The sequence below is a fragment of the Cryptotermes secundus genome, unplaced genomic scaffold, assembly GCF_002891405.2.
Source record: "Cryptotermes secundus unplaced genomic scaffold, Csec_1.0 scaffold227, whole genome shotgun sequence".
NCBI lineage: Eukaryota > Metazoa > Arthropoda > Insecta > Blattodea > Kalotermitidae > Cryptotermes > Cryptotermes secundus.
The window spans coordinates 225,290-240,069 of NW_019731977.1; positions in this window are offsets into that span (position 1 = coordinate 225,290).

Sequence of the window (14,780 nt, forward strand, 5' to 3'; positions counted from 1 at the left end):
TCTTCTGACAGGTGATCAGCTCGTCGCAAGGCCTCTACCTAAACACAGGACAACACAAACACAGAATAAACTCATACACACACCAAACATCCTTGCCTTGTGTGGGATTCGAACCCACAATCTCGGGTTCCGAGCGAGCGAAGACAATTCATGCCTTAGACCACTCGGCTACCGTGACCGGCTGGAAACTTTGTTACCACCTTGTAATCTTATCTCATTCTTACTGGCGATGAATGTGTGTAGCCTACAGGAAGTTAAGAAGCCTAGATTCAGAAGCGGGATGTAATACCGTTTATCACGCAACATCTTGTTAACAGATCGCTACTCTTGTGCCAGAAACTTATGCCAGACAAACGTGTATTTGTACATTTGAAAGTCGAGCTGCAATATGTCACAAATATTTGGCAGCTTGCCTCAGAAACTGACAGATATATCTCTTTCGCTTTGGTTTCTCGTAGGTCCGCAGGGAAATGTTAACAAACTGAAAAGATCTCATTTCAAATAACTCTTTCTTTCAGCCGTATATACAGAAAGTAAATCCATAACTCTCGGTACACTGCAATGTCTCCGCTGTTTGATCTGTGATCACCACTTCTGTATTTTCACCAAACGAATATTAAGACCGGTGATATGTAAAATACCGCCTCTGTGGTGTAGTGGTCAGAGTTCCTGGCTACAGATTTAGAGGTCCGGGTTCGATTCCCGGAGCTACCAGATTTTTTTCTGAGAATTAGTGGGTCTGGAACGGGGTCCACTCAGCCTCGTGAGGATAACTGAGGAGCTATTTCAAGGAAATAGAGGCTCCGGTCTAGAAAACTGAAATTAACGGCCGTGGGGATTCGTTGCGCTGACCACGCGACACCCTCTTTCCGCAAAAGTTGGCACTAACTTCGCCGACAAGCGGCGGTCGTCGGTCGGTATAGTTCGTTTGCGGACTAAAATCACGGAATATGGCAGCTAAAATAACTTTTCACCGTAGAAATCAGTTTGTTACGAAATGTTACGCATGGCCTCGGCACGCAGAATGACAGAGAACGCTTGTCAACAGTTCTTGATTGCGGAGTGCAACTTCCCACTGCCTCCAACAATATCACCACTAATCTGTATTTATTCGCGTATACACCTCTGCACCAGTTACGTTGGATGTATTAATTGCCCGAGTCAATTAACTGGCTCCACCAGCCGAGGCATCTAGTCCTGGTAATTCAATCGAAGGTCGCTGAGATTCCAGGACGTGTAATATGCTTGATTGATTGAGATACTGACTGACTGACTGACTGACTGATCGATTGATTGTTTCAAATATGACTACACTGCACCGATTAACTGTGACTGTCAACACAGTGGTAGAGGTAAAGTTGTCCGTACAAACGAACTCCGTGGCGTGTAGTCCGCAAGCGAACTATACCGATCGAGCGACCGACGCTTGTAGGTGAAGTTAGTGCCAACTTATAGCGGATAGTGTCGCGTGGTCAGCGCAACGAATCCTCACGGCCGTTAATTTCTGTTTTCTAGACCGGAGCCCCTACTTTTCCATTCAAGTAGATCCTCAGTTATCCTCACGAGGCTGAATGGGCCCCGTTCCAGACCCACTACTTCTCAGAAAATGTGGTAGCGCCGGTAATCGAACTCGAGACCTCTTGATCTGTAGCCAGAAACTCTGAACACTTGACCACAGAGGCGATCGCCATGCTTTCGGTCTCTTTCAGTAAGTCACAATTTACTCAGTTAGAAAGCAAATTAATTACCCATTGGTCAACCGTCCAGTCAGTTACTTACTGAGACCGTGGAAACGAATCGCATGGATGGTGAGGTGAGGGCTCTCAAGGTTTCGTCACTTTTTGCCTTCTTACTGTCCTAAGTTTCTTCCATCCTCATCTGGCCTGAGTCATCTTCCCCAAAGCGTTCGTCACTAGCGGCATTCAGAATGAGTCCTAATGAAAGCGACCGAATATTCCCATATCCTTCCTACATTTTGTACCATTACCATGTAAACGCGCCTGTCTTTCTCACCACGCTCTCGACATGCCTTCAAACCAGGTACTCAGACACGAACACAACTTTATTGGTGCCCTATATTGTTAACATGGATTTAGAGTGGAGACGCAATTTAATAATCCCTGGCCCGCTTGCGTGTGCCGTAGCAAGCGTCAACTATGGCGGAAGATCTTCATTTCACCTCCAAAAGTAAAGAAAAAAAAAATGCAGTCACAAGTTTGACATATTCAACGTACCAATACATTGTCACGTGTAGGGTGGTAGCGCGCGACAAAATGACGGGTTATAGTTCGGATGATTTCAAGTATTAACACTTCGGTTACAACCTCTTTTAATTACACTTAAATTACAGCGCTACTGCTGATTTACACACTTTACATTTCACCGTTGCACACGCACTAGGATTCCCACTCTTCACTAGTCGTCTCCTGGCAACGGATCTCAATACAGAAGCTATAACAGTCTAATTGGATTGCACATTCCAGGTATCACACAAAAACAAAGTATTCAAATCCTCACAGGCCGACCTCCTGTATTCTTCTGAACTCCTGGTTCCAATTCTCTGCCGGCAAAAGACTGACTTTACTAACTCAAAGTCAAAAGCCACATTGCGACTGACGGTCAGTCAATCAGTCAGTCTTGGTGTCGAGCCCCATGTGGGGCTCATGGCCAGATATTTATTACTGTTTGACAGTCACGGTCTTGTTATGGACCTGAATTCCCTTCTCTTATAACAGTGCAGATTTGTTTATAAATAAATCTCCGTGGATAAAACAGAGACAGACTGGGCGTAAATCTATTTCCAGAAGAAAGGTATGGTTGTGATTTATGTAAAATGAATGCCATAACCTTAAACATGATTATTTTTCATAGCACGTCACATTACGTCATCGAAATGAAGTGACATCAGGCGGGGCGCCCACATGGCGAGCGATATTCTAATATGTGAACAATACTAGAATTTTAAATGTTACTGCTGCTGTGTTGGGAAACCCCGAGACTAGCGCGCGTATGCGTGAGCTATCGTGAGATCACGACAAGCTCAAGCCCGCGTGACTGATACAGCAAGTCGAGATAGGTAAAGACTGGTTGCCGTTTGTGTCAAATGGCTAGATGCTTTACACAGCGGAATACGGTTTACTAGTATTTCTAGAGTTGAGTCGAATCCCAGAGGGAAACCGACTATTATGGCTGAAGTATGTTTGTGAATGCTTTCAAATCTTCCGGGCAAATGATGGGAGGGAACCAACGACCATCTGTTCACCCGTTACACCAGATACACCATTTGTAACCTTCGTGTTATGATTCTTACCTTGCTTCATAGTACTGAATTTCTGGTTCCTTGAAATACAGAGAATGTCCTAGCCATCTGAACTCTTCGCTCCCCAAGGACTCTGCTCTGTCTAGAAGGTTCATCAACAAGTTCGCAAGAGCCTGCCACTTGTCCCGCTGCTAAGCCAGATGAATCTTATTTCTATAAAATTAATTTGAGCCAGCCAATCACAGTGGCCGGCCGCGCGGACTAAGGCATGAACGTTCTTCGAATCCTACTCAAGGCATTGCTGTGTTTATGTTGCTCTGTGTGTAGGCAGCGGCCTTGCGACGGGCTGATCCCCCGTCCCATGGAGACCTACCAACTGTGTATGGGATTAAGAAGATGGAAAAACGGCCAAGATCCAAAGACCTGTAGAGTCGCAGAAAAAATAGCCCTGTCCTCCCAACTACGCTCAGATCTCCGAAGACGAGGTTGCGTGTAATGTATTTCATAACTTTCTAGTCTTTAGAATTGAACACCGTTAGCCACTTCCCCATTCCCAAGCCTTGAGGATGGCCCCTTGTCGGCTACCTGCGACTGTTTATTCAATATATTAGTAACTGTTCTACATATCTGCAAGTGCCATGCCATTTTCACTTTCCATTTTTGTCAATCAGCGGCTTTTCTCTCGTGCTGTTTCTTATATTTCTCTCTTTATTTATTGTTTTCTTTTTGTTTTACGTATTTGGTTCCTTCTGTTTATGCATCTTATTTCATTATTTATTTTATTTATCTTTCTTTCTGTTTATCTGTTCTCCGTTTTTATCTCTCATTTAAATAAATTGGCTCTAATGGCCGTCACCTTCGATAGGCCGATTTTCTATCCAGCATACCCCTTATTACAGTATTTCAGGGATACCAGTATGCTAATAAAACGTTAATTTTAGTTTTATAATGTCGTTACGTAAAATATCTCACGAAAAACTGTACATACTATACGTACATAAAGTTCTACGACCTCCAAAACATGTCACCCTTCTCATCTCTGAGGTATGAACTATACAGTAGCTTTGATAAGGTTTACGTCAACAAAGGTTATCGAGACAAACCTGGCCTCCATTTTCTGTGCCACTGTGTGCTTCTCGTGTAACCGTGCACAAAATGTGGCAAGAATACGCGGAAAGAAAGCCGGAACAGTTCACTGGACATGAAACTGAAACGTGAACAGAGTAAGGGAAGACAAGAACCTGAATATAATGCAATGGAAGGAAAGGGAGTAGAGCATCTGACAATTACGGAGTATGAAAACGGAGATCCAATGAAACTGGGGTAGTCAAGACGAGAAGAAGAGCGTAGTGTTCATGATGAAAATAAGACAGAAGAAAAGATGATGATTGTAAAGAACATGTGGGCCTAGAATGATGACATATTGATGATAGGGAAGATGATGTATATGAAGAAGAACAACGAGGCAATAAAGAATATTAAGAAGATAAAGATTATAAAGAAGGCGAACAAGACGACGTGTTACATGCTTACGTGTGTAATTTGTTTGTACAGTTGTTTCAGTGATGGGAAGCTCAGTTGTAAGCCAATGTGTCAAGCAAACTGCTATGACAGCAAAGTATCGTATTCATAACGACTGTTTGATAGGAACGCGGGCGGAAGTTATTCCATGCCCACCCAGAATACAATTTGCTAGATAAACGATGACGTAACCAGCTGCATGGAACGTCGCAGGTTGTACACTGCTGGAAGTGATCAAGAAATCCCTGGCTGTGGAACGCGAAAGGTTCATCTTGTTCGTCACATATGTACTCACGTCTATCCATTTTCTCCTTCTCGTTAGTTTCGAATTGCCATGACATCCGTTAACATTTTCTATAAGACTTTAATGATATTTTCTTTCTCGGGATAAAACCGGGCGGCAGTTTTACCGTATACTTATTTACTTTCCCATCGTCACCGCCGCTGTCGCAACATCTTCCCGTTCTGACTAAATACAGCTGTCATCATTTTAACAGGATGTCCTGTTTCCGACATTTTTTTGGTTTGTGGCTAAGAATTTGTTCTGGAATTCTAATACGCTTCATTATTTGTACGCGGTTTGAACAGTGCTGTCTATACTCATATTGTTACTGTTGTTGTTATTGCTATTATTACGAACATCATTGTCGTAATTATTACATTTATCTTAATTTTTTTCCTTTGGCGCTATAGCCCTCATTTGGGCCTACCCCTACCTCCATGAAACTTTCCGTTTCACTTCGGTTTTACTAGATCTTAGACATACGGTAGGATTCCTTGGGCGGGTGATCAGCTCGTCGCAAGGCCTCTACCTGTACACAAACACAGAAAAACGCACACAAACATCCATGCCCTGAGTGGGATTCGAACCCACGATCCCGGCTTCCGAGCGAGCGAAGACAGTGCATGCCTTAGACCGCTGGGCTACCGTAACCGGCTTTATCTTCATATATTCATGCATTATTGCCCATAAATTACTTTAATTAATGATCTTAAAAAATCTCTTCCTGCATTCGTCTGTTCTTTTCTTCTCTGGCCTTTTCCAAGTTCAAGACTCGGATCGCTGCACAGTCTCAAATGTTTCTCTTCGTGCCTCATCCTGTTTATATATTGTCACGTGTCCGAGGATCCGTGACGAATAATAACGGGTTCTGGATTAGACGACTGGATTTATTGACACCTTCTTTTACGATCTCTCTTATTAACAATCAATTATAGCGCTACTGCTAATCTACCCACTTCACACAACACTAGGACACACTATCCGTTTATCACAGGAACTATCACTTCAAATCACTATGAAGTCTTCTTGCCCTTTCCTGTTCAGTCACTTAGGAACGCCGAACCTCCAGAACTCGACCCACTTCTCCAATGCTAATTCGCAAATCCAGTTCTCTCATCCACTCCTAGCTACAGACTCTTCGTTATACAGACTCGGCTCGGGCCACGCAGAAAACACGCGTCACGTGTCAGACTGCCTGTTCATTGGTCCATTACCAGCACTGGTCATGGCGCGGACCACATGAAAAGAAATACTTTTCTGTTGTCTTTTATAAACACTCGGCACGTACCACTGTGCTTAGTGTGCGTTGCATAGCAACGGTCCGTACACTGACCACAGAAAACACTGCTCCTGTATTGCTGGCCGCGTGTGTTGCGGGCGTTGCCTAGCAGCAGGTCGATACGTCACAGTATAAAAATGTTGTCAGTAGTTTAGACTATATGAGCTGTCGTCGTAGGAAGAATAAGGAATAATAAACTGGATCAGAGGAAAATTAGAAAATCATCATTCATGATATCCACTCTCCGAGCTGAATTTGAACTCTGGACCTCTCATACACAAAGCAGGATTGCTACCCACGTTCGGTCTTAATTTTACATTTATTGTCCGGGAAACAGACGTATTGACTCCCTCTTGTTTGTGTTTACACCCATTTCCCCTTATAAGAAATAACATATCCTAAATTGTCAAATTCTGACACAAGAGAGTCTAGCACAATTTTTGGCGTGTTTTGACAAAATCGAAAAGTACTTATTAGGCTTAGTTCCTTCAAGCCCGGTGGCTTCTCGATCCACTGGTCCAACTGGCCTCAAGTAACAAACTACGAAATCGATTTGGTTCAAACTCGACACAGTAAATCTACACTAAAAGTTGTGAAGCAATTTTGACTTCGGTGAGTTTTAAAAGTCAATTCATCTTAAATGCCCAAATGAAATAAAATTTTATATAGACATCCTGTTGCATTAATATATCACTTACACACAAATGTTTCCGTCTTAAACGCAACTTATTGTCTGGTCCCCCTTCTTTCCCGCCCTATGTTTCGGCCGTTATACGGCCATCGTAAGGTGTCTTCTTTATCATTGTTATCGGTCTACAGCCCCTTTATTGGGCCCTGACCACTTTTTTGGGTGCCTTCCAGCTTTTTAAAATTGTTAATTTACTTTAATCAGGAAATATCGCGTTCACACGTGATACGTAAGTTTGACAAGTGATAATAGCCATATGTGGCCGAAACGTGTAGTGGGGAAGAACGGTGAAGAATGCCGCCTTTTGGGATGTGGCGCCCTGTAGATATTTTGTTAACCTACGTTTCGGAGGAACGTATCGCCTTCATCTTCAGGGTATAAGAAATCCGCGAAACTGTCTACAGACACCTGCTCACGCTGGTACATCACTCACTGATTTCTTATACCCTGAAGATGGAGGCGAGACGTTCCTCCGAAACGCCGGTTAACAAAATATCTACACGGCCCCACATCCCAGAAGACGGCATTCTTCATAGTCACCCCCGTGAAAACCTCAAATCTTACATACGCGTAATGGCCGCGCCATAGCCCAAGCGGTTAGTCGCTGGCTTCCCACCGCGGCGGCCCGGGTTCGATCCCGGGTCTGGTCAAGTGGGATTTGTGATGGACAAAGTGGCGTTGGGGCAGGTTTTCTCCGAGTACTTCGGCTTCCCCTGCCAACCTTCATGCCACAAATTGCTCCACAATCACCCTCACCCATCATCTGGGGCTGGTACAATAGGCCAGGAGTGGCCGCAGTACAAAGGACTTACTCCAACCCCACTAGCAATAATAAAAAAAATACATACGTGTAGATAATAAGTTGAATTTAAGATGAAAATATATGCGTGCAAATGGTCCAAATGAAAGTTTATGTATTATGTTGCTTTTGTTCTTCGAAAGACCGATGAACATTCATATGCGTTATACTATTCTGTTGCGTCATGTTGTAATATAATGTTTATTGTTATTCAGTCGACACAATTCTGGCATATACACGCCATGCGTTTGCACGTACTACATGTTTGGGTCGAAACATGTAGTACCCACGAGCATATGATGTATTTATACCAGAATTGTGTCAACTGAATAATAATAAACATTTATATACGACATTTTTGTCAGACAACACTGAATACATTTCATTCGCTTCAATTCATTTGAAGGACCCCTTTAGCAAGGTGCTTAAATAAACTTTTAAGTGTATCTTCTCAATTCTGTGACAGATTTTCATGAAAATCAACGGACTGCACTTAAATTACATGAGTATTGTAGTATAAAAGTTTAATTGATCTTAAATTTGTTTGAAAGCGCACATTCTTAAAAAATATTCCGTGGCCTGTGTTCCGCAAGCGAACTATACCGACCGAGAGACCGCCTCTTGTCTGAGAAGTTAGTGCCAACTTTTGCGGATAGAGAGTGTCACGTGGTCAGGGCAAAATTCATGATGTTGAAAATATATTTTGGGGCATATCTGGTCTAGTATTCTCCTGGAACAAAAGAATGTCTTGAATACAAGTTGTAGATATCCATAAAATACAATATTTACACACTGCTAAATGGTTTCGAGGAAGTCGCTAATATAATTATTATGCCTCTAAAATGTGGAAGAATCTCCTACCATCGCTATGTCATCTATCTTTGTCTGGATTTATAAAACACTGCATGTACCTAGACAACAGACAGAAGTTATGCATAAACAAAACGCCTGATTTTAAGGCCACTCTCAACGGTAGATTTCCACTTGCCGGTTTTACTGGTTTGATATATTTTCAGACAATGACGAAACCCACATCATGTAGGATTGTAAAAAAAAAGAAGGTATAGTTTGTCTGTTATGCATATTCTATGGGTAAGAATCAGTTTGATAGGGGAATAGGGAAAGAATTCACCTCATCATATTGCTTGCATCATACTAGCCAGGTTACAGTTGAACCTCTTTAAAGATCCGTGACCCCGCCTGCATGTGATGCAGCACCCCGTAGCGCGAGCCGAAAAATGGAGCCCTATTGCCAGATCTTAATTTCACCTTCCATCACTGAACTGCGCGAATTCAGCCAGGATCACTGTGACAGTTGAAGAGAACCCACAGATGAAACATACAAGTGGCAGCGCGCCTCACCAACACGTGACCGTCGGTCATTGGTGTATACGAACAGTGCTGACGCCACTCTCGGACAGTGATGTTTCGATGCGGCCAGAGCTGAGCGCTAATGGGAAGCTCATTAAATTGCGGTTGGGCTGTAAGCATTGGTGTCTCTTCGAATAGGAATGCAGACTGCTGCGCACCCAGATAACTTGCATCTGCCGGAGATGTAAGGTGAGGCATTTGTACCAGGTGAAAGGTTCCTTTGATGTTAATCATGCGAAGATTCATCATTTATTATTAGTAATTTGTGAGGCTTTAATAATTTATTTCTTCCATTAGTATCATCTTTATTATTAATGACTTACGTAATGTGAATAATTTACACAGCCAAGAAGTGATCGCCTCCCATGTCACGAATCGGATAATTCTCCTTCCAACCGACATTCTCTGCCCACACTGAAATATCAATCGATGGAATCCTCTTCCGCCATTTATCGACAGTTCAGAACCATCCAAATACATTTCCAAGCAGAGGAAGTTATAAAATGCTGAATAAATGAAAAAGATAAGCCATTCTTACATACCATTCGTAACCTTCTCGTTCTGTATGATATATGAGGCCCACAGGGTTGTGAGACGTCGAGGTTCCTACGTATTATAGACAGTCGGCTCAAAGATGGCGGTAAGGTTGTCAGCCTTACGCGCCGTCGCTCTTTACTCCCAGGAAGATTCCTGGTACTCATTTCTGTTACAGGCTGAGTCGACCCCAGGCCCATAGTGTGTCTGCAAGGATTAGGCCAATTGAAAAATCCAATGGTCTGAACAGAAATGGATCCCACGACCTTCCGGTTTGTAGCTTAGTGCCTCAACGAACTACGCTATCGCGTGCCCCATATACATATAAGAGTTAGTTTTAATGTTGTACATAAGCAGGTTGGGGACGTTAGTGATAATTGTATGTGTTGATTATTATTTGTATTCTGCATGGGTATGAAACCATAAGATCACCTGACTTTTGTGGTTACAGTTACCACCGCGTGAGTAATAAGAATTCGACAGTTCAGTCGAACTCTACTGTTTAAACGTGCTGACTGCGGCTAAATTGGACGTTGCTCAGCAAACGTATTTATTAGATATGAACCCTGTTATGAAAAAATCACATACAGTAAAACAGTAAATACAGTACATACAGTAAACTTCCACTGAAGCCAGGTTTCCGTTTAATCAAGGTATACTATAATAACTAAACCAGGACATAAACGTATTTGAGACAAAACAAAACAACATATTCATTAATTTATTGAACACATGCAAGTATTACACTGAACAGGAAGAATTTCAGTACTCACTTTTTATAATTTTACCAGAACTCCGGCAGAGTTTTTTGCTCGCAGTTTACTCTCTTGGCTGCCTGACTTTCCACAAACACTTTAGCTTGAGAAATTAGAGTAAACATGTCTGAATCATTCCGTTGCACGGCAAACTCCTGCAGTACCTTTAAACTGTTGGCAGCACTATTTACATCACTTGATTCACCACGAAGTTCATTAGAAACTATCCGATGTCTTTTGCGAAAACTTTCCAACCATCCGTTAGATGCTTTGAATTCAGTCTTACCCAGTTTTTCAGCAAATTTTTTAGCATATTCCTGTACCATAGGACCAGACAACCGGTGATTTTTCGCCCTCACACTGACAAACCACTCCCACACTATTTCATTAACGTCTTCGTTTGCAGTTTTCTTAAGTTCTCTTTTTATTTTTCCATTAGCACAAGTTTCCCACCGCTTCAAAATTTCCGTTTTCTTCTTTAAAATCTCATACACTCGAGTTTTACCGACGTTAAACATCTTCATGATCTGCTTAACAGACAATTTATGCCACTCACTCGCATGGATCTTGTGTTAAGATTAATCTTGTGTTAAGATGAAGCACAACTCTTGTCTTTGTAGCCATGATGACAACTGCTAGACTAAAGTGAAACTGTAGGCCTAGAGTCCTTACTGAATACAATTTCCAGAAGGGGAAAACAATTCTGCTGAATCTCAGTGCAGGTAGTGCAGTACCGTTAGAAGCTTATTTTAAAGAGTTAGGGAAAACAAAATTCTGTAGAATATATAGGATGCCTAAAATTATTCTAAACGATGCATTCCTGAAGACTGGAAATTTTCCGTATAAAGGCTTATTTTGATTTCCGTTGCCCGCGTTAGGCAGTTTCCGTTTAATCCAGGTTACTTAACATCTTTTTCAGCCCCAAAGTCAAGGGACCTGAAAATCTTTCCGTTTAAGACAGATTTCCGTTTAATAAAGGGTCCGTTTAAGGCAGCTTTTACTGTATTAACAAACTGCAAAAGATAGCGGATGGACGATATGCAGACCTGTAACTACTGTGCTAGGGAAATGTACAGTGAATTTCGTGCTTTTTCTATAAAAGACGTGATGAGTGTATGCAATATATGAAGTAACGAATTATATTAGTCTTCCAGTGGGCGACTTTCACAGAGCAAATTAGCAATTTTCTCGTTGCTATGCATCTCAGATCTGATTGTAGCATTCACAAACTTAAAGCAGAACGTAACTGTAAGCTTAACTTGAATCTACTTCGCAATGAATAGCTCATCAGCATTGCTACGCCAGATTCCACCAAGCAAAACAAAATAATCTAATTTTCTCCGATTCATGAGTATTCGCCAGAACCGCTTTTATTCTAATTCATTCCTGTACTGGCCTGTACGGCAGAGCACTAATTCGACCGTATACAGGCCTATCTGATTGTTGCCTGGGGGAACTACGTGCTGAGGAGAACATTTGATCCGGAGACAAATGAGTGGAGAAAAACATATTGGCACGTGTATGTCTGACTTATAAGACGGGCTTAGATTGGATGATTGGATTTATTGATCACTCCTTGTACAATCACTCGTAATCACAATAAATTACAGTAAATCACAATAAATCTTCAGCCGAACCCTTATTGCATGACTGCCTAGAACTCACTCAATTTCGATTGGACGACGGCTGTCTACTGAATTTTCAGGAGTCAAAGTCAAAGTCACATTGCGACTACCGGTCAGTCAGTCAGTCAGTCAGTATGAATGAATGCGTGAAGGGTAGGCCTTCTCGACCCTTGCACCACGACCTACAGTGGTCTATTGTGCAGTGAGTCAGTAAGTCTTGGTGTCGAACCCCATCTGGGGCTCATGCCCAGATATTTACTGCTGTTTGACGGTTACGGTCTTGTTTTTTGAGGGACGCCCTCACTAACGGGAGGAGGGTCTGTCTTTTGTACATACCTAGTGGGGGGGTGGAGTCCAACTGGGTCCACTCGGCACGGCGGCCAGTGATTGGTCTATCGTAGCCTGCCCCAGGTGATTGTTATATGATGATGGAGAATTTGGTGGAATGAAGATTTGCAGGGGAAGCCGAAGTACTCGGAGAAACCCCACCCCAGCGCCACTTTGTCCACCACAAATCCCACTTGACCAGAACCGGGATCAAACCCGGGCCGTCGCGGTGGGAAGCCAGCGACTAACCGCTTGAGCTATGGCGCCGCCTCGGTCAGTCAGTAAGTCTTGGTGTCAAGCCCCATCTGGGGCTCATTATCAGATATTAATTATTACCGTTTGACAGTTACTGTCTTGCTTCTGTGGGGCGCCCTCTCTGACGAGAGGACGGGTCTGTCTTAGCCTCAGGGCGGACTCCATAGAAAACACGTCCATTTCTTAGCAATGGACTCTACTGTTGTCACGTATTGTTCTAGGCTTTACTTATCAACGGGCTATTTACCCAGAATCGATCTCCGCAGGAAGGTGTTTATCGAGCCGTTACCTAGCACTGGGTCTATAAGTCGCAATATGATGATATTCATAATTTTACTCCACGAAATATGCGGGGGTGAACAAATCAATGAGGATTAAGATCCAAAATTTAGTGACGATGATATATTATTACTATTGTTTATTTTTTGCACGTTATCCGTATTCTCTGTTTATTTTAAAGGACTTTTCAATGTCTGGATTCTGCCTCCATCCTCAGATAAAAAGCCTACTCAGCTTGGGCCCAATCGACAGTGCCAATTCCTGTCTCCGTACACCAGGACCAATAGAAAACGGAACATGCATATAAACCAAACACAACGTAAAACATCGGCGGGAGTTAAGATAAAAATTTAATACGTCATACACTTGACGGATAAGATGGGCAGAGCATACAGCAAAACACGGGGAGATGAATAATGCGTACAAAGTAGATTGAAAGATAATAATAAAATGTATCATAAAGAAAGAGGATGAGACGGTGTGAATTTCATTTAACTAACTTAGGATAGGGTCCGATTACAGGGCTCCTATGGATAGGGCGATGAATCTTGGGGCTGCATAAAACGCAAGGAACTTCTGCAGAACTTCGGTATCACCTGCTTGTCACTGAGGTCCCTGCTCCTGTCAAGCAGCTTTACGTAGCTAGGAGCCTGCGAAGACGGGACGCGGATCTCGGAAACCCCGCTGTTGTTTTACCGGGGAACCGCAGATAGGCACTCGCGGTCGAATGGGTAGCAATCCTGCTTCGTGTTCCGGAGATCTCGGGTTCAAATCTTGGTCCGGAGACAGTGTGTCCTGATTGAGTTTTTTTTTTTCCTTGGCACTACAGCCCCAGTGGGCCTAGGCCTACCTCCATGAACGTCTCCGATCACTTCGGGTTTTCTTGATCTTACACATTCGGTGGGATTCCTTGGGCGGGTGATCAGCTCGTCGCAAGGCCTCTACCTGTACACACACACAAACTAAACATCCATGCCCTGAGTGGGAATCCTGATTAAGTTTACTTGTGACCTTCCCCAGCATCCCCTGCGAAACTCCTGTATAGTACCTCAAATTAGTTCATAGTCGCTTCCTTTCACATCCCTTCCTATTCATTGCCGTTGGACACAGTGTAATATGAATTATTTCAGGCTCCTTAAGAGGATCAAGAGACAGAACTCGGGATCAATGCATTAATCAGGTTGCCAGCTTGACAGTTCGTTTAGGTGGTACAGTAGTTCTAATCATGCAGCAGGTTCAGCCATTCAAGTGGCTCTTAATCTATTTAGAACACAGGCCATCTGCATCCAGAGCGATTCAGAGCAGTTGATGAGCAACACGCCGGTATGCTGGCTGTGCTAGTTCAACGAACTGTTGCAAATTGGTGCAGGCAATTACAACAGCTGATCCATCGCGGGATTTCTGACGCACAGCGAATGTAGGCGCCAACCGCAAGAGGAGGCCTATTGCAGATATCCCTCGATGGTGAAATGCTTCTACATACGGCCTATTTAGTGATCATGCAATAAACTGGCGTTGAGTTTTCGATTATTTAATGATGATCCAAGACGACTGTGAACGGTGAAGAGGTAAGGAATTTGTAAGGAGACATTCATTGTCTATTTGAAAGTAATGTTCTGGAATTGATGAAGGGGCGAGAAAACTACAGAATGTCTCAATCATGGTAGCCGACTTTCCGTTGGAGCTGATCATTCAGCTGTGACATAGGACAGCTGGACAGCAGAAAGTGGCAAGATAGGTGTGTCTTTCATGTTATCCTATTCATGCTTGGTTTCACGAAGTAATAAAATTGCTGTATCTAATCC